Below are 18,869 nucleotides of genomic sequence, written 5' to 3' on the forward strand. Positions count from 1 at the left end.
TAATCATAGAGGAAAATCCACGTTTTCAGTATCAAATGCTGCTTGGAAACCTCGGAGGATGCGACATCGCCGTCAAAGAAGGAAGAGGGTGGTCAGGGGTATCCTGGGCTCTGTGTGAGGTGTGCCGTTCAGCTGACTTACCCTCAGTCTGGTCGTGCGGTCCCAAGACTGCTCTCAGGATTACTTCATCGAGTCTGAATGAATTTTGTTCTCTGTGTGTTCGCCATGTTTATATAGCATTTTCCAGAGCCCCCTCTTCTGCAGTAATCTTAGAGATTACCTGGGAGTCAGCATTAGGAGGGGGCCCTGGTGGAGGTACCACTTCCAGGATGCGGAATTCACCCACAGCCAGGAACTCTGCCCAAAGCCCCGTGTTGCCTGCCCACTAACCCTGTCTGTCCAACCTGTTTATCTTCGACTGACTCCTGGAGCAGAGGCCAGCCCTGCCACAGTGCGAGCGGCTTTCCTACCAGTGCTGGTGTTTGCTGCTTGAAGAGAGATTATCCTTCTTGGGTTTACATTGATTGTCATGAACATGCAAAGGGCAATCTCTCTGAGAAGCAAGTGCCTGCCTGGGAGGGCTTCTTGGAGAATCAGAGGTCAGGACCACCACAAGGTAGGCAAATGCATGCTGACCATGGTGTATGCGCCTCTCTGTTGCCATCTGTGAGCTGGTCTCTCGTCCTCTTCATCCCCTGCATCCTTCCAAGAACTTGTGGGAAGAGATGACGGCTTTGGAGAGGATGCAGTGGTTTTCTGTTCAGTTTGGGATGCAGTGTCTTCCTTGGTGAGCCTGCCTAGTGTGATGCTGCAGCCACCATGAGCTGTCACTCTGGCCAGTCTCCCCAGCCCCAATGCCAGACAATGGAAGGAGACCTCAAGGTCGGTGTGTCTCCCAGATACGAGAAAGAAGGCTCAACAGCAAGTCAGGGCCTGGCTCATCCTTGACTTACCTGGCCTACCCCATGGACTGTAGCCCGCCAGGCTCCTCTGTCCATGGAACTCTCCAGGCAAGAGGACTGGAGTGGGTTGCATTCTCTTCTCCAGGGGATCTTCCTGACCCAGCAATTGAACCCACGCCTCCTGCAGCTCCCACATTGCAGGCAGATTCTTTACTGTCTGAGCTACCAGGGAAGCCCCACCCACTCTACACACCCAGGCATCCAGGCTATTCTTGAGCTGACTTCTGGGCTTTAATGTCCTTTTGAGGGAAGGGAGTAGGTGTGGCCACTTGTCTAGAGGAAAGGAACCAGGTAGTCCTGAGTGCCGTAGTTTATGGTACTTACCCTGGGACCATAAGCCCAGTGTTCTCTTGGTCCATAGTCCTCCTCTTGGCCTTATAGCTAATTGTGATGGGAGGACCCTGGGATGTCTGATGTCATTATCTGTTTCATTGGAGAGAGTTGGCCACTGGGGATTCCTTTGTCCTTTGGTGAATCTTGCCCTAGATGAGTGCTTTTGAGTGACAGCTCAGGTGACTTTCTGGACACAATGTCAGGTGCAGGTGGAAGGATGCTGGCCTTAATGCTGCCGTACAATTTGTGAGTGAGGAGCAGATCATGGACTGTGTTGGTTTCTTCTTTGCTTTTGCTTTTTAGTTATGCATGCAATTGTGTCTTCTAACCCCTGTCAGCCCACCTGTCACCACGGGAACTTCCTGAAGGGAAAGACTTTGGGTGGAAGGGCAGTTTTGCAGGCTCTGAACAATTGTCAGTCGTCTGACACTCGCTGTCAAGTTCTACAGGACAGCGCTGACTATCTTGGAGATAGTCCTATCTTGGAGAGATGCTGGGAAGCACAGCCATCCCAGGGCCGGGTCACAGTGCGCAGGGGTGGGGGCCTCATCGGCTCCTCCCCCTTGGTGTCGGGGCCTGCAGGAGGCGAGCACCCTCTGGGGAGGCTGCGGCGTGGTCTTCATTGGAGCTGCTCTTTGGTACTTGAAGAGAGGATACCCTTTGTATGTTCACTTTATTAATGGCGAATATACAGAGGGAGACTCTTATTTGCGTATCAAACTCTGACTGGGAAAGCATTCGGACCCAGCTCCACCTTCAGGATGGAGACGCTGCTGTCGGCCCCTCACAGGTATGTCCTCGCTTCCCAGGCCCAGATATGGGCTCTGGCCATGACCTCAGCCCCAGGTCCTCCTCTGAGGGCTCCCCCGAGGCCACGTCAGGCTGGTGGGGGACAGCACTGGCCTTTTGTGCATGCCTTCTGCTGTCTACACTGAGTCTAATGATGATTTGCTCTTTTAAAGGCACGTGGACCTGCCCTTTGTCACTGTCAAGTCCCACCTGGAGGCTTCCCGGTACCATGTCTAACTCAGAAGAGAGACCTTGATGTCAGACCCTTTTGAGGGAGACGCATGAGTGATGGTGGACCACAGGGCTCTGGCTTTATTTATGATGGTTCCAAGCAGGATGGACCAACACCTGCAAGTCCATCCCAGAGGGCTTCCTGGAGGTGGCGCTCACTCAGGGGAAGAGGCTGAGATTTTCTGGCCAAGGCTCCTCTTCAATGTTTGGGACAGCACCCTCCTGCTCACAGTCCCCAAGATGAATCTGTAAGAACTCTTTCTGTTTGTGATTCGTGGTTCCAGTCCTGCCTGGAGACACTGTCCTCCACAGGAAGCACCCAGCTCCGGGGAGGAGCATGGGAGCCATCGCCCTGGACCAGGTACGTGGATGCTGAAGGTCAGAGGGAAGTGCTTCTCTCTCCACGTGTGTTCTCCGGTCCTCTGACCTTCCTGTATCCCGTTCATCTCTAGGATGATGGCCAGAAGACGAGGGCTCTGGCTCTGCATTTGTGGAGACGTGTCTTGGGCTATGTAACCATCCACTTGGTACAGCCTGACCACCTTGGGGGTCTCCAGGCCCTGAGGCCAGCATCGGGGAAGACGCATTGCCGTGGCCCCATCGAGGAGAGCGAGTGTCACCTGCGAGAGGTGGGTGCCTCCCCTGGGGGGATGAGGTAGGTTTCCTGCTCACCTGTGGCCTTCAGTTTCTGCTCCTTCCATAGGGCCTCCTTGGGTTTGAGGCTGCCGTGGGGAGCTGGTCATGGTCTGCTGAATCCATTTCTCTGTGGTACGTGGAGTTAGACTCCGTTTCAATGTCGACTCTTCTAGCACGGCTTCCCGGTGTGATGCCAACCTCCGGTAGGGCGTGGGGAGTGTGGGGAGGAGGCTCTGGTGGGAGGTATGACGGTGACCATGGGGCCTTGACTTCATCCATGATGTAAATTCACCCAATCCCCTCACCCTTGGTGCATAATCAGGAGGATTTCCTGGAGGAGGTGTCCATGCTAGTTCCACCTCCAGCATCATTCTGCAGAAAGCAAGAAGCTAGCTGAGCTCTGGGGATGCCCTGGAAGGCTGTGGGGTTGATCTTTTCAGGAATAAGCCCTGATTTGGCATGATTCCTGAAAATGATATTGATGTCAGAGAAGGGGCACTGGCTTCTGCCCATCCCCAGGCTGGGATGGAGAGCAGTCCAGCAGGCACACACCTGGCAGGCGGTGTCTGCCTCCTGGTCTGCCGATGCTACATCCCCCACCCCCTCCCTAGGACGTTTCCCGGGAGACAAGGCCAGCTCTGTGAACAGTAGCGATGGACCTGCCCAATGCTACTACTGTTTGGTACTTAAAGCGAGGTTGCCCTTTGTATATTCGGTTTTTTGACATAGAATATACAAGGGCAAGCTCTCTGTGAGTATCAAACCTTGGACCCAGTCCACATGCAGCAAGGGATTCGGTACGTGTGTGCATGACCGTGTGACCAGTGGTGTGTGGCAAACGGCTTCAGGGTCACCACTGGGCAGAGGTGACATCTCAGGCACACGGCTGACTTTAGAGAAGTTGATGGGCCCTGGGGAGTAACACCCCTCCCGGTTCTGTGTGGGGTGGGACCAGGGGCAGTCAGGAGGCATGCACTCTGCGTGTACGACCCAGGTCCTGAGACAGCCAGGTGGGCCCCGGTGTGGGTGGTGGCTGCATCGTCACTGCACGTGTATGCTGGGTGCCCGTGAACTGATCCACTAACCCTCAGCATCTAATTTGTCCCCAGGACTGTGCCTTGAAGACGCTCCACGTCCTCCCAAGGCAGTGGCTTTCTTTTCCATGCTAACCTTTGGTACTTGGAGAGTGGTTATCCCTGTCCTGTTCGTTTTACTCATGTCGAATCGTACAGGGTCATCCACTTTTTCAGTATCAAGAGCGCAGACCGTAGAGTTCGATTTGCTGTGTTCGGATCCCGCCTCTGACACTTACTAACCGGGCAACCTTGGGCAAGGATATTTCATCGTGCCGTGCCTGCTGTCTCATGTGGAAGTGGGGCCGGAGGGCTGTGGGGGGGCTGGGTGAGTTAAAACTTGTACATGGCTTAGAGCAGAGTTGTAGTCGGGACACTGTGTGCTAGGAAACGCTTGGTAATGGTGATGCGATTATCGAAATTTCTCCTTGGCATTTTGGAGTGGTGTTGAGATGTGGACAGCAGATAACCCTCAGGTATGTGAGTGGATGCTCGAGCCCAGAGTTTATGCTGTGTTCAGTGAGGGTGGCTGAGGCTTTAGAAGTGCAGCCACTAAGCCCTTCTCCGGATGGCATTCAGAAAAGCAGGGTACAGTGGGGCCCTAGGCTGTGACAGTGGGCCACTGAGAGTGTTGGCTCCAGGGAAGGCCGACAGTCCTTGGCTACCTGCGTGAGCTGCCCTCGGCAGGACACTAGGGCGTGGTCACCAAGCAGAGCAAGGAGCAGTTCAGTTCCACCTCCCTGGTACCTGGAGACGCATGGTCCGTGATGCATGCGTGTGTGTGTGTGTGTGTGGTGTGTGCTCGGGTTTGCTGAGTTGCAGTCACTGTCCATTCTTGAACCAAAGGCCTGGAGGTGCCAGTGCTCCTGTCCACTTCGCTATTTCATACTTGAGGAGAAATTATCCTTGGTGTGTTCGCTTTATTTGGGATGAATCATACAAGGACAATTTCTTTTTGAGTATCAAATCCTGCCTCGGCGGACTTCCTGAACCCCATGACGAGTTCCACAGAGATGCGTGTGTCAACTCCTTGGGGGACTCCTGCCTGGCTGGGGGCCGAGAGCTTGCAGGGGCTCATGCTGGGGAACCACTGCTCTGAACCTTCAGGAACCTAGCGGCGGGGCCAAGCTTGGCCAGGGGCCACCGGGCTCCCTGGTGCTGTCTCGACCTGCATTGGTCGTGGGTGTGTGTTATGAGTGACCCAGCATTCAAGGCTCATCAGATCCTGCTTCTGGAAGGCACTGCTTGGACACGAAGCCAACTTGAGGATCAAATCATTGCTGTCGGCTCCCCTGTCCTCTGCCTGAGGATGTAAGCAACCGCCGAGTAAGCGGCTGACTCAGCGCGTGAAACTGACCCACTAACCCTCATTGTCTGGACCACCTGAGAAGAACCTTCTGGAAAGGACACCGACCTTGGAGACGATGCCCAGCTCTTCCGGGTGGCACAGTCCTTTGATGCTTAAAGAATGGCTGTCCGCAGAATGGTCTCTGTATTTGTGGTGATTAATATCGGACAGCCATTGTTTTCAAATCCAAATGTCCAGATGGGCTTCACAAGTTTTTCTTGAGGACAGTGCTGACTTCAGCAAGAGGACACAGGGGCCTAACTCAACCACGGAGCATGTTTTTGTTGATGATCTCTGACCACTAATTCAGTTGGGAATGCAAGCCTGCAGTGTGATGCCCCTTGAACTGACACCAGTTTTGGGGTGGACAAACAGTTCCGGTGCTCAGGGCCATTTGGACGATGCTGGTAATTATTCATCTGTCTTTTTCTTTTTGTTACTCAATCTCAGTCATGAGGAATTCCTGGAAGAGACACTGCTATCAAGCATCTCTCGAGGCAGCTGAAAGATGGACTGGGTCATTTGGTTCCCCTGCCCTCTGATCTCTGACATAAATTTGAGCATGGAAGATGTGCTAGAGAAGATGCAAAATTAAGGAAAACACAGTCCATTTCCTGCCACTGCTACTAAGGAGCTGTCTATTGAATGTCCCTCTTATTCTTGGTGGACATGGCATGGCTATGTGCCTGTTACTGGACCCACTTCATCTCAGAGACTCTCCCATGAGACATGTTGTTATTGTTCAGTCGCTAAGTCGTGTCTGAGTCTTTGTGACCCCATGGACTGCAGCACACCAGCTTCCTCTGTCCTCCTCTATGTCCTGGTGTTTGCTCAATGCCATCCAACCATCTCATCCTCTGTCACCCCCTTCTCCTTTTGCCTTCAGTCTTTCCCAGCATCAGGGGCTTTTCCAATGAGTCAGCCCTTTGCATCAGGTGGCTAAAGTATTGGAGCTTCGGCGTCAGTCCTTCAAATATTCAGGGTTGATTCCTTTAGGATTGACCAATTTGATCTCTTTGCAGTCCAAGGGAACACAGACCCTGGGAATAAGACATTGTGGTCAGTGGCACCTCTGGGGTATGTGTGCATGCGTGTGTGTGTGTGTGAACTGTCAGCTAGAGGGGTGTTTCTCAAACTCTAGTATGCTTCTCAGATTTTCATCACCTAGGGATCTTGTTAAAAGGCAGATTCTGATTCAGGGACCAAGATTCTGCATTTTTAGCAAGTTCCCAAGTGATGCTAATGCTTCTGGTCGGTGGACAACACTCGGAGAAGCTCGGGGTTGGAGAGGATGTGCTTCCTTTGTGATGTGTGCCCCATGCGCCCCACCTTCCATATCGTGAGAGCACTTCCCAGGCCAATATACCACTCTTCTGTTCGTGCACAATGGTTATCAGCCCCAGGCTCTCTTATGCATAAATGTCATGAGATGACTCTCCGTTAGAGTCAAATTCCACCTCCCAGGGCTTCCTGGATAGAAGACCCTCGCCGTGGAGAGGCCTCCAGGGTCAAGGCTCATCAGGTACTGGACCATCAGCGGTATTGACTGGGACTGTGAAATTCTGGAATCATCCATTTCCAGTCAGTCCGAAGCAGCATTCCTGCTTTGAGACCAAGGCCATCTTTTGGGGACCCCTATCTTGGGGATCTGTGATATGCTTTGTTTTATCAGAAAAGGTATCATCAGGATGGCTTTGCATCACCTGTGACATAATATTCCTTGGGTTTCTTCTTACCATCAAATTCCAACTCTGAGGAATCCCTAAAAGAGCTTTCATTGTCATTGTTGTTTTTGTTGTCATTGTTGCTGTTTTTAGGATCGAACCTGCTTTGGGAGTGTCTCTGAGCACGGTTCCAGCTCTGGGGTTTTGGACTCTGGTGTCAAGGCCAAGTGCAAGCCCTGGGACCCAGGTATGGGGGATATATGATTGATGCCCACATGTGGGCTTTCTTTACAGGATCTGAGTGCCTAGCTCTCTGAGCCTTGGATTCGGGTCTTCCTAAGAAGAACCTTCCGGAGCCAGAGACGACCAACAGTGGGGAAAAGGCCATGGTTTTCGTTTCAGAACTGTTCAGGGATATTTGAGGAGAGGTTATCCGTGTTATGTTCGCTTGGCTCATCATGAATAATACATGGTTAACCTCTCTTTGAATATCAAACTCTGCCTCGAGGGCCGCCCGCACAGGAGACGTGAGAGCGTGTGCCTGGTGTGAGCTGTGACCCCGGGGCTAGCTGCGCTGCGGAAGGCATGCTTCCAGGAAGGGAGGCCGGCTGGGGGCGGGGCCCGGGCGCTTTGCAGTGGTTTTGCAGTGAACTTGGTGTGTTTCTGATTTGGACAAGGTTGCCCCTGCTTTCAGTCCAGCCTGCCTGGGGGTGAGGGGCTGAGACAGGGCCCCTGAGTCCGTGTTCCTGCGGGGCCGGTCAGTGGGGGCCTGATGGCTGAGCCTTGCCCACAGCGAGAGCTCTCCACAGCCCTGACCGTCCAGACCCAGACTTGCCCTTTGAAGGGTAGCTTCCTGGAGGCTACCCGGCCCCTGTGGAGAGGATGTGCTTTCTGCCTCCCCGGGACCTTCCAGGAGAGGTCACTCCCTTCATGAAGACTCCTCTGAGGGCCATCTGTTTTCAAGGGTCAGGTCCCACCCAGGCCGGCTCCCCGGACACACACGGTCACCATCTGTCTCCCCAGGTGTGCGAAAGGCAGGCCTGACTCTGCTCGCCTCACTGACCCCCCAGGTCCACTTCCTGTCCAGGCAGATTTCCCCGAGGCGCTGCTGGCAGAGCCTGCAGAGTTCCTGACCCCCGCTTGGCACACGAAGAGACCCGTGGGGCCACAGCCCCGTCCCTCGGGAGGAGGACCGCCCGGCCGACACCTCTCCGTCTCTGCAGCCTGCATGCAGTGCTCTCTCTGAGACTGGATCCCCTCTGCTTATGGGGACGGGAGGCTGACCCGGACCCCCCTTTGCTGGAGAATGGGGGCCCCCGTGACCCGCCACCCCCAGAGTCTTGACTGGGACCTCTGGGGGCTCCAGAGAAGCCCTATGCTCCAGTCTCTGTGACTTTCCTGGCCAGCCTGGTGGAGTCCTTTCATGGCTTCAGTCCACCACCCACTGGTGACCCCAGCTTTCCAGTAAGAGAGCTGTCCACCCCTCAGGTATGTGACTGCAGAGCTGCCCCCCAGGGTGTGCCCAAAGGATGGACACGGCCCCCGTCCATGAACCCGAGAATGCCTCAGTGACACCCAGGAGCGGCCCAAGCTTGGGAGATGGGATGCAGACGCTGTCAGCGTCAGCGCGGGGTCCTTTGGTCGTGCATCCATTGTCTGTGGTGGAGGTTCTGGTACCACGGAAGACTGAGTTGTGGGGTTCTACCTTCAGGGCAGGGATATATGGCAGCCCCCTCACTGGGTCCCAGTGAAGACCCCTGGGCCCTCAGAACATAATTGTCCATAGGGGATTTGGGGGGCCAGGCCTTTTTGGGGCTCAGGTCCACCCCATCTCCCTCGAAGAGAGAGTTCGGTCTTGGAGTGTGGTCTTTACGGCTGACCATTCCTTCAGCTCTGGTTATCCGTACTCTGTCCAGGACGAGTTCCTGGAGGCCACCTCTGATCCAGAGACAGGTTATGGCTCTTGGTACCAATCCTGAGTCTAGGGAGAGCTAATGCGACCCCTGACCCTTGGCATCTTAGTCTGGGTCCAGGAGGAGGCGGGGTGGGGGAGGGGCGTCTACTCCGCCACACCTGATCAGGTGCAGTCCATGGCAGGTTGCTCTTCAGTGCTTGCTTGGTCATAAACGTGGAGCCTGGTTACACCCTGCCTGAACCTGATTCCACCTTCAGGAAGGAAGTACCTCCCGCGATTCTTGAAAGGATGGCCCGTCTCAGACCCTGGGCCTTTGTTAGGATGAAGCCCTCCATCCCCCAGCTGTAGCTTTGAGGTCTTAAATGCTTAGCCCCCAGGGCTGAGCATCTGCAGGGTTCATGGTCGTGTCATCACAGCCTGTGTGGCTGATCACATCCCAGCTGCTGTTTTGCAGGACAAGCTCCCACCTGGAGAGGTGCTGCGCCAGGACTCCAACCTGAGGGCAGGGCGTGATCCGTGATAGGGGAGTGGATGGTTGATCAGAGAACATACATTTTGTCAATGATGTATGTCAACTGATCCACAGTCCCTCGCTATCCAGTCACTTCTCAGGACAGACTCTGAAGAAGAGGCGCTGCTTCCTCCTCCATGCTAATACCTGTCCTTCGAAAAGACCTTCTCCTTGCTGCTTGGCTCTCTTTATGCTGAGTCACGTAAGGGAAGGTTGGTTTCTCAGTATTGATCTTGCCTGGAATGCTTCCTGGGAAGAGCTGCTGGCCTCCACCCCTTCCCGGGGGACAGGAGTGCATGGTTGGCTTTATTTACGAAGGGCCACACCAAATCCTCTTAACCCCCAGCCCCCAATTTGTCCTTAGGAGGATTAGCTGCAGGCAAGGCAGACTCTGGTGAAGACACGGTTCATCAGCGTTAGCCTTTGGTACTTGAAGAGTGGTTATCCCTGCTGTGTTCGCTGTATTTATGACGAATCATACAGGGAAATCCAGTTTTTCAGTATCAAATACTGCTCTGGAGGGCTTCCCCGACAGCATCCCACCTTCCAGGAGGAGGTCTTGGTTTTCATGCCCACCCGAGGTATGTACGTGGCTGGTGGATCACAGCGCAGGCGCATCCTTTAAGATGCTTGTCACTCGTTGCCCCCGAGACTGGAATCTAACCTAGGCAAGAGGTGGCTGCCTAGTAGGGCTGTGATCTTCTGGAAGGGATGTTGTCATTGACACCAAACCCATCTGAGAGATTGACCCCTAAGAATCTCATTCTCACAGAACACCTGCCACCTATCCCAAGAGAACCAGCTGCTGCTGCTAAGTCGCTTCAGACGTGTCCGACTCTGTGTGACCCCACAGAGGGCAGCCCACCAGGCTCCCCTGTCCCTGGGATTCTCCAGGCAAGAACACTGGAGTGGGTTGCCATTTCCTTCTCCAGTGCATGAAAGTCAGAAGTGAAGGTGAAGTTGCTCAGTCGTGTCCGACTCTTCACAACCCCATGGACTGTAGCCTACCAGGCTCCTCCGTCCATGGGATTTCCCAGGCAAGAGTACTGGAGTGGGGTGCCATTGCCTTCTCCCAAGAGAACCAGACCTTTCATAAAATGAATCCCTGGAGACCATCTGGAGAATGCAATCCTGGAGGCCATGCTCTATGACGATGTGGGGTGATACTGTCTGATAATCTTACTGGTCATCCTTATGGTATTTGCTCCAGGAAAGACTTTTTGATGGTCCACTCTTGCCCGGGAAGGCATTCTGGAAGCAGTGCCAACCTCAGGAAGACGTGTTGGCATGGCATCTTTCCAGGACATGTGGAGAGTGAGTTGAGCAGAGTCTCATTTTTGTCTCTGGTGGGTCACACTTGGTTTCCTCTCCCGTAAGACCCAGCCCATTGGATAATTGCTTTGCAGAAGGGATGTCTGCTTGGACCATGATACTTTTTCAACAGGGCTCTTTCTCGGCATTGTCAGATTCTCTTGTAATGAGCGTAACTACTTTGCTAATGAATTTTCCATCAGTTGATCAATCAATGCGGAATGTCATTCCACAAATCATGATCGCACATACTATCTACTAGATGATTCTAGACCTTAGTTGGGTCCGCTCAACTGGGTAGTACAGTGAACAAGGTAAAGTCATTCACATGAACTTGACAATCTGGTGGGAGAGATAGAAGATAAAGGCCAAACGATATCATTTCTATCCACTGTAGAGTTACGAAGGAAAGGAAAGCAGGGTAAGCTATGAGAAAGAGGCACAGATAGAATAGACATTTATGTTAAATACAGGGTCTGGGAAAGTCTCTCTGGGGAGGGGAAATGGAAATGAAGTAGGGGTGGGTCAGAAAGAGATTTGGGAGTCAGGTTTTCAGGAGAAGCTTGTGGCATGTGAAAGCTCTCTGGCATCTTTGAGGAACAGCAAGAAGGAAGGTGGGGCTGGACTGAACTGTGGGTGAAAGAGGCAGCCTCTGAGGCTTGGGCACCTCCGGACTTTCTTCTGAGTGTGGTGGAAACTGGGTGGATGCTGAGTGGGGAGGGAGGTGTGGTCCGTATTGAAATGGTCCCTCTGACCACAAGGGTGGTGATGCAGAGCCCACGGGGATGGCTGTTGAATTGATCTATGAGTTGCTGATGGAAGGTAGGAAGAGGACAGGAGTCTCCACACGAAGAACTTGGGAGGTCCCACAGGTGGAGCCAGCAGGCCCAGGGATGGGTTGGATGAGCCCAGCCAGGGTCAGGAGTGACAAAGAGGGGCAGCGGATGAACCAGAAGGTCTACAGGTGTGACCACTGCTGAACTGGGGCTCTGGAGTGAGTCAGTGGGTTTCTAGGAGCTTTGGGAGAAGTATCATTACCAGTATTGCCAAGATCCAAGCTGAGGCAGTGACCATGAGGCTTGAGGGTCAGGTGGGATGTTGGCAGAGGCAACTGGAGGTGAGGCAGCCTCCAGGCCAATGCTAGAGAGTTGGGAACAGCATCACTGGGTGGTCATTACCAGGAAGGAGGTCAGGAGGTGTTCTGGGAGGAAGATGGTGAGCCAGCAGGAGGATCCTGAGGGGCCGTGATCTAGGTAGTGGGCAGTGAGGTCTGATGAAAATGCTGTGAGCCAAAATTTTAAAAGGAAAAGAGAAGAAGAATGATCTGGAGGTGAGGTTGAGCCGGGAGGCCGTCTACCCACAAGTCTTCAGTGTACGGGGTGGCGGGGTGCAGATAGCCCTCTATTCACTATGGACAGTGAATCTCTCCGGAGAAGTGAGAACATGGTGATGAGTCACGGTTCCAGATGTGAAAGGATGTGGGATGTGAGGACTGGGTGGTCAGTCTGGGGAACTGAACCTGGTCCTACTGGTCCCAGTGATGCTGGCTTTCTGGGAACTGTTTTCCTGGGTGGTTCATTGGAATGAGACATGCGGAGGGATGGTGGGGCAGGAAGGGAGTTGGGGTTTCCCGGGATCTTCTGAGGGGACCTCAGGGCCCAGGGCTGGGCAGACTCTTCAGGAGAACCCCATGGTGGCTCTTCTGGAACACCCCTCATCTGGTAGACCCCACAAGTCCCATGAAGGAGCTTGGCCAGTGCTTCGATGTGCTTGATAGAGAACCAAGTGTGCTCTGCTGAGAAGTCCAAGGTCCCTATTCTGAAAGCCCAGGGTCCACACCCACACGGAGTGTCCTGAGCTGGAACGAGCTGGCACTGTGAAGCCCCTCTCTTCTCGTTTCTAAGCCCTGCCCCCGAAGACTCGGAAATGCCATCACCGCTCCAGGGAAGGGGCAGGCAGGGCATCAGCCCCGCTCCTGGGAGGTAAGTGGCCAGCTGCCTGGGCCCTGGAGTGTTTTCAGGACATGCGTCATCCGTCTCACTAACACCCGCTGTCCCATCTGCCCGCAGGTCCTCAGTCGGAGGTTGCGCCCCTTGGAGAAGTGGAAGGGGACCCTGCTCTGTCTTGCCTCTGCCTTTCTGTGGTACTTGAAGAGAAGTTGTTCGTGGTGGATTCGCTTTACTTATGACGAATCATTCACGGACAACACTTTTTTCAGTACCAAATACTACCTCTAAGGATGCCCCAGATGGGACGGCCACTCTGGAAGAGAAGACTCCGTGTTCTTCGTGGAAGATGAGACTGGCTGGCCGGCCGGCCAGGGCCATGGGCTTGTCCTAGCTGTAAGTCATCTGGGCCACTCACCTGGGCGTCCTCCTCCTGCAGGAGGCCTTCCCAAGGGCCACTCCACCTCGGGGGAAACAGCTGTGGTTTTGTCACCAGTGTCACCTCATGAGACGTCGAAGAGAGGCTTCCTGGGCCCCAGGCCACCTTCCCGAGGAGAACCTGGTGTCAGCACCGTTCAGGGTGTGTGACTGGTTGACCAGAGGGGCAAGCACTCTGTTCACCCTCTGGGCCACCTAGTCGCCAACCCTCAGCACCAACCCCAGCTGCCTGGGAGACGTGGAGGAGGTCCTGCCGACTTTGGGGACAGCAGTGGATGTGCGCTGGCGGCTGCTCTGTGGATTCGGACAACCGTGGCAGGGAGGGCGCGTGGACTCAAAAAGTGATGCGTCATGGTGGTGGCATCCGTGTCACTGCTACAGCCTCCTTGACGTGCTCCTGGGACAACGCGTTGCTTTCCACTGAGGGACCGGAAGCCAGTGGCCAGCCACATTGGGGGTGTGTGACTGTTCCCTGAATACACGCTTACTGATTAGATCTGACACCTGGTCCTCTAACTCCTGGCCTCCCATCTCTCCACAGAAGGGTCCACAGAGGTGATGCCCACGGGGAAGTAGCCACGGTTCAACCAGCACAGGATTCAAGGGGCTACCATGACGTGCTGACGTGATGATGGCAGTGAGATGGCAGCCCTCCTGGTCCAGGAGGACGAGCGGGAGTCACCCCTGCTTAGGGTAAGTGTGTCTCGGGTGAGCATGCAATGAATGTGCTCGCATGTCACTCGGCCCACTGCCCAAGATTGTTCCGCCCCTTCCTTACAGGCAGCCACCTTGGCAAGACGGGCAGTGGATTTCTCACAAGTGCTCACTTATGGTACTTGAAGAGAGGCTGGCCGTGATGAATTCGATTCATCAAAGCGAGTCATACACGGCTCTCCTCTCTTTTAGTGTCAGATTCTGCCTCGGAGGGCTCCCCAGGCCAGTGCTGCTTCCAAGGTAGGTGCCTGGATGGCTGAGCCCGTGTTTGCTTCCCTGAGGATGCCTGCTTCACTGACGCTAACCCCTGCTGACGCTGAGGCAACTTTCTGGGGGTGCTGTTAACTTTAGGACAAGCAAGCCAGGCTGCGGGAATGCCCTAATTAAAAATATTATATATATATATATATATATATATATATATATATATATATATATAACAATACACACAGCCAACCTAGAAGGGGCAGCTAGAAGCATCTTTCAATAGTCAGCTCTCAGGACAGAGTTGAGGACAGGAGATTGTGTGACCCCTGGTTTACTAACGCTCTGTAACCTCACACCCTCCAGGGACCTCCCCTAGGGTGAGGCCAGGTTCACCAAGGAGGCAGTGGTTTCCCTGTTCTTGCAAACACGTGGTCTTCGGAGAGCTCTTGGCTTCACTGGTGACTCCTCACATGGGGCTGACTTTTTTGCGTTGCTGAGTGTTGCTTGCATGGCATTGCTGTCCACTGGGATCCTGGGTTGGTAAACCAGGGGCATGGATTTGACTTGAGGACTGACCCCGTTGGCCCACGCATCCTTATCCTCAGCATCCTGTCCGCCCTCGTGGCCACTCCCAAGCTGCCCAGGCCGTGTGGATGTGGGAAGCCACCAGCAATGCTGCCCCGTGGTACTCGGAGGGAGGTTGTCCGTGGTGAGTTAGCATTATTTAATGATGCCCAATACACGGTCGATCTCTTTTCGGTATCACATTGCACCGGGCGTCTACTCGGAGCTGACGGGGACTGCAGTGAAGACACACTCATGTTGGTGTTGCTAGCGTCCCTATCATTCAGGCGATTCATGGATGACCGTGTGGGGAGAAGCATATGATTTAGGTTTAAGACCCAAGTGACTGGGGCAATAGGGATGTCCACGATGCTTCTGGGGATTCGGGGTTTTCTAAAAGAAAAACAAACCAAAAACCCAGTGGATAGTTCCCTTCTGTTTTAGTATTATGTCTTGTCCTGGAGAGGAGGACCTCTGAGCCATGTTGGCAAAGTCACGGCGGGGAACCAGTATTAGTATATTTTCTGGGCTAAGACATTGTATCTGTTGACCTGTAAGTCCTACCAAATTTGAGTACAGAGGGCAGTGCTAGTTCCAATTTCTCATTTTTCATTTAAAAATGACTAATTATTTTACATTGTTACCATACATATAAAAAAAGGGTTGCAAAAAATTGGACATAAAAATGACACATACTTAACAATAAAAATTCAAGCAATGTGGGAAAATGTAAGTAAAAAAGGGAGACAATTACCTAATCTCTGCAACCCAGAAGTAACCATCAGGGCTTTAGAAATTTCTAAACACTTGCCCAAGCATGTATCCAAATAGAAAGGTAGACAGAGTGAGACACAAATATTTTACGAATATGTGGTTTTTGTTAAAATGTTAACTGTAATTTTACTAACTTTTTTGTTAAAAATGTTAACCATCATTTTACTTTAACATAAAGAATATGCTTAAGAAAATTAGAAGAATTAATAAATATTTCTTGCTCTTCTGAAAGAAGTACTAATTCCTAAAAGATCCCTATAAGATTAAGAAAAATCATTGTGTAAAACATGAAATAGTTGAGATCGTTATATATATTTTTTAACTGTTTTAATTTCACTCGAGGTTCTGAAAGATAAGGAAATCAGCTCCACCTCCTGCTTTTTTAAAAGCTATACTGTACAATATAATTTTCTCATTATAAATATTTGCATTGTGTTCTATAATCATAATTCTTATAGATGTTAAATCATAGTTCTATATTTAAATGGATTCATTGCTGATAATTAGTGTTTTTTTTTTCCCCTTAAACTAAACCTTCTTTCTTCCTGAATTTTAATTCATATCTCAGAATAATTGCTTTCAATTTTAATTCATATCAGAATAATTGTTTCTTCAAGAATGGCTCATTAACACTGCTCAGCCCTTGCGCATCTGGGGATACCTGCCTCTTATTTATATACACAAGGGACAACTTATCCAGGCATAAAATTCTTAGCCTACCTTCTTCCCCTCAGAACCTTGTAGATGCTGTGCCATTGTCTTCTGCACTTAGTATCATACTAGCTTTTAAAATATGAATTCTCTACATACCTCTTGCTTAGCTGGATGTATATCTTGTGGACCTTCATGTACTTTGTTAGAGAGGCTTTGGGTCACTGTCTTGCGTGAGCTCTCTCATCTCTGAGAATGTCTAACCATGACTGTTGCACTTTTACTCTTCTGCTTGTTTTTTCTCTTTCTCTTCTATTTGGCCCTATGATTTCCCGTTCTTTTTACACTGAGACATTTTGACAATACTTACTGTTCATTTCTCTCACGTGTAAGGGTATCAGTGCTATTCTTTGGTGAGTTGGTTGACTCATAATAATACTTTCACCGGTTTTGTAACTTTTCTCTGTGAGGTTATCATCAGGGAGATCAATGTTTGTGTGTTTTTTTGTTCCCCTCACAACACTATGGCTCTGCATTTGACTTTGTATGGCATCGGGCTTTCAACAGTCAGGACTCATTTGTTGGCCTAAGGAGTCCCATACCTTATGTCTAGTATAAATCCTCACCACTTCTTGGTCCAGGAGCTTGTTTTCTCACAGGGGAACTCATTCTACCCACAGCTTGCATGGAAATAAACTCTCTTGTCATCTCTCTAAGCCAGGATAGCGTTTTCCGACTCTTTTTCCCATCCCAGTCCCCCACTTCTTTTGGTCCCTATGTCACATGTCCTGTTCTTGCTTGGACATTAAGACTACAAAGACCCTCTAAGCCTCTAGTGCAGCATCCTTTAGATCCTTTGGTCCAGATTTTTCTCTTCATTGGTGTGTTCATTTTATTCTTTACAGCTGTGTATTTATCAATTGATTTTGGCCTTGATTTCATTTTATCCATCATTTCTTTGTGTGTGGAGGAGAGGGTTCTCTATTAGCTCTTTCGGAGGATGTGACTCAGTCACTATTTTTCTTCATCAGTTTTTCTGAATCATATCCCTTCTTGATGAGTCAAGTTAGCTACTTTTTCATTTCAAGGATGTCTTGTAGTATTTCTACAAGTACTTTTCTATGTGTTGGTCTTGTCTTAGGTTAAATGGTCATTTATTATTTCATTGGTGGCTGGAGAAGGGAAAAACCTATGATCTGGCCCCAGGCTGCCACTTTTATTTGGAAGACTCATTATTGTCATTTGCTCTGCACTTGTCTGTTTAACATGAATCACACCGAGATTCCCCCTTCTCAGTATCCTGTTCCACCTTGGCAGGATGCTCCACCACCTTCTGGGATGTACATGGAGTCAGTACCATTTGCTAGGTATGTGAATTTAACAATGGAAGATTTTTTTCATCATATTTCTGCTGGTCTATTAACCCTAAGTATGCATTTTATCCATAGGGAGACTTCTTGGAAGTAATACCCACTTTTAGGGATGAGGTCGCAACTCTGAGGTCAGTGCCATACCTTGGTATGTAATAAAGTTTGTGTTGCATGCTATCATTTTCTTTATGAGCAGTATCGCAAACTCAGCTTCTTTGGAATGAACTCCGGCTTCGGAGGGCTTTCTGGACACAAGGTGTATGTGAGAAAAGGATCACTGCTGTCAGCTTGGATGCAAATATGAAATGAGGCTGTGTTCCCTGCTATGATAAATAATGAATTCTTATTCCTTGATCTCTCCACAATGCAATAGTCTTGAAAGTGCTTCTTAGATATCTTGCCAAACAGGCAAAGGTGTTGATGTCTGGGCTACTTCGGGGTCTAGGATGGGACAGTTGAATGAACTTGGAGGTATGTTTCACTCACGACCCTTTCTACCAGTTTGTTAACACTCAGTATTCCCTCTGTCCTTAGGACATTCTGGAGGAGGCCAGCTTTGAAGATGAGGCCCTGGCACCTGGTTAGTGCTAATCTGCGGGACTTGAAGATAGGTTATCCGTGTAGCCTTCGCTTTACTTGTGACGAATCATACACGGTTCACCTATTTTTTAGTACCAAATCCCGCCTTGGAGAGCTTCCTGGGGGCGGAGCCCCCCCTTCAGGGCAGGACCTTGGAGTCAGCTCCTCTCCAGGGTAAGTGCAGGGGCTGTTGATCACAGCTGGATGGCAGAGCATGCGGTCTCCTGATGCTCCGTGTCCTGGTCCTCATCCTGTGTGTGTGAGACTATCCACAGGAAGATGCCTGGAAGTGGTGCCAACATGAAGCAAGAAGTGGGGCGTTCCTTACCAGAGCTGCTTGGTGGTACTTGAAGAGAGGTCTTCCATGGTGCATTCGCTTTATATTTTTGACGAATCATACATGGTTGACCTTTTTTTAGGTATCAAATCTGGCCCTAAAGCACCCAGGAACTAGCACCAGTGTCCGCACACCTGGATGGATGGTTGAGCTGAATGTGTGCATGTCACCCCACGTATGTGTCACCTGTGTTCGCTCCCTTCCGTGTGTCATCCATCTCTAGGGGTACTGCTGGTCCGCAATGCCGACTTCCCCAAAGAAGCAGTACTTTCATTGTAGATCCACTTCCTGCCTGACAGGAAGTCATCCCCATGCCGCTCTCTCTGTGTATAACATGATGCTTTGCTCCTCTTGGTTGCAGCGTGTCCTTCCTGAATGGCTCCCAGAAGGGGTGCTAATTCCAAAGAAGGGACAGTAGGGTCCATGCCTGTTTCACTGACAATGCGTTGCCAGCATCTTCACTCTTGGTATCCCATCCGTCCTTAGGCCTGATGTCTGGGACACGCCGGAAGCCAG

At 51.3% G+C, this 18,869-nt stretch overlaps 1 long non-coding RNA gene across 3 annotated transcripts; it reads left to right on the forward strand.

Annotated features, from left to right (window-relative positions):
* The first annotated feature begins 13,002 nt into the window (after positions 1 to 13,002).
* LOC122706956 lies at positions 13,003 to 18,036 on the forward strand. 3 transcript variants are annotated; one of them, XR_006344514.1, is made up of 6 exons: positions 13,003 to 13,850; positions 14,064 to 14,111; positions 14,684 to 14,787; positions 17,385 to 17,434; positions 17,516 to 17,568; positions 17,972 to 18,036. It is a non-coding gene; the product is annotated as an uncharacterized LOC122706956 (long non-coding RNA). The 3 variants fall into 3 exon arrangements; XR_006344513.1 differs by having other exon boundaries at positions 13,003 to 13,614; positions 13,699 to 13,850; positions 17,516 to 18,030; XR_006344515.1 differs by lacking the exons at positions 14,064 to 14,111; positions 14,684 to 14,787; positions 17,385 to 17,434; positions 17,516 to 17,568; positions 17,972 to 18,036 and adding an exon at positions 13,938 to 13,970.
* Positions 18,037 to 18,869: the final 833 nt, after the last annotated feature.

This window comes from Cervus elaphus, chromosome 13 (genome assembly GCF_910594005.1).
Source record: "Cervus elaphus chromosome 13, mCerEla1.1, whole genome shotgun sequence".
NCBI lineage: Eukaryota > Metazoa > Chordata > Mammalia > Artiodactyla > Cervidae > Cervus > Cervus elaphus.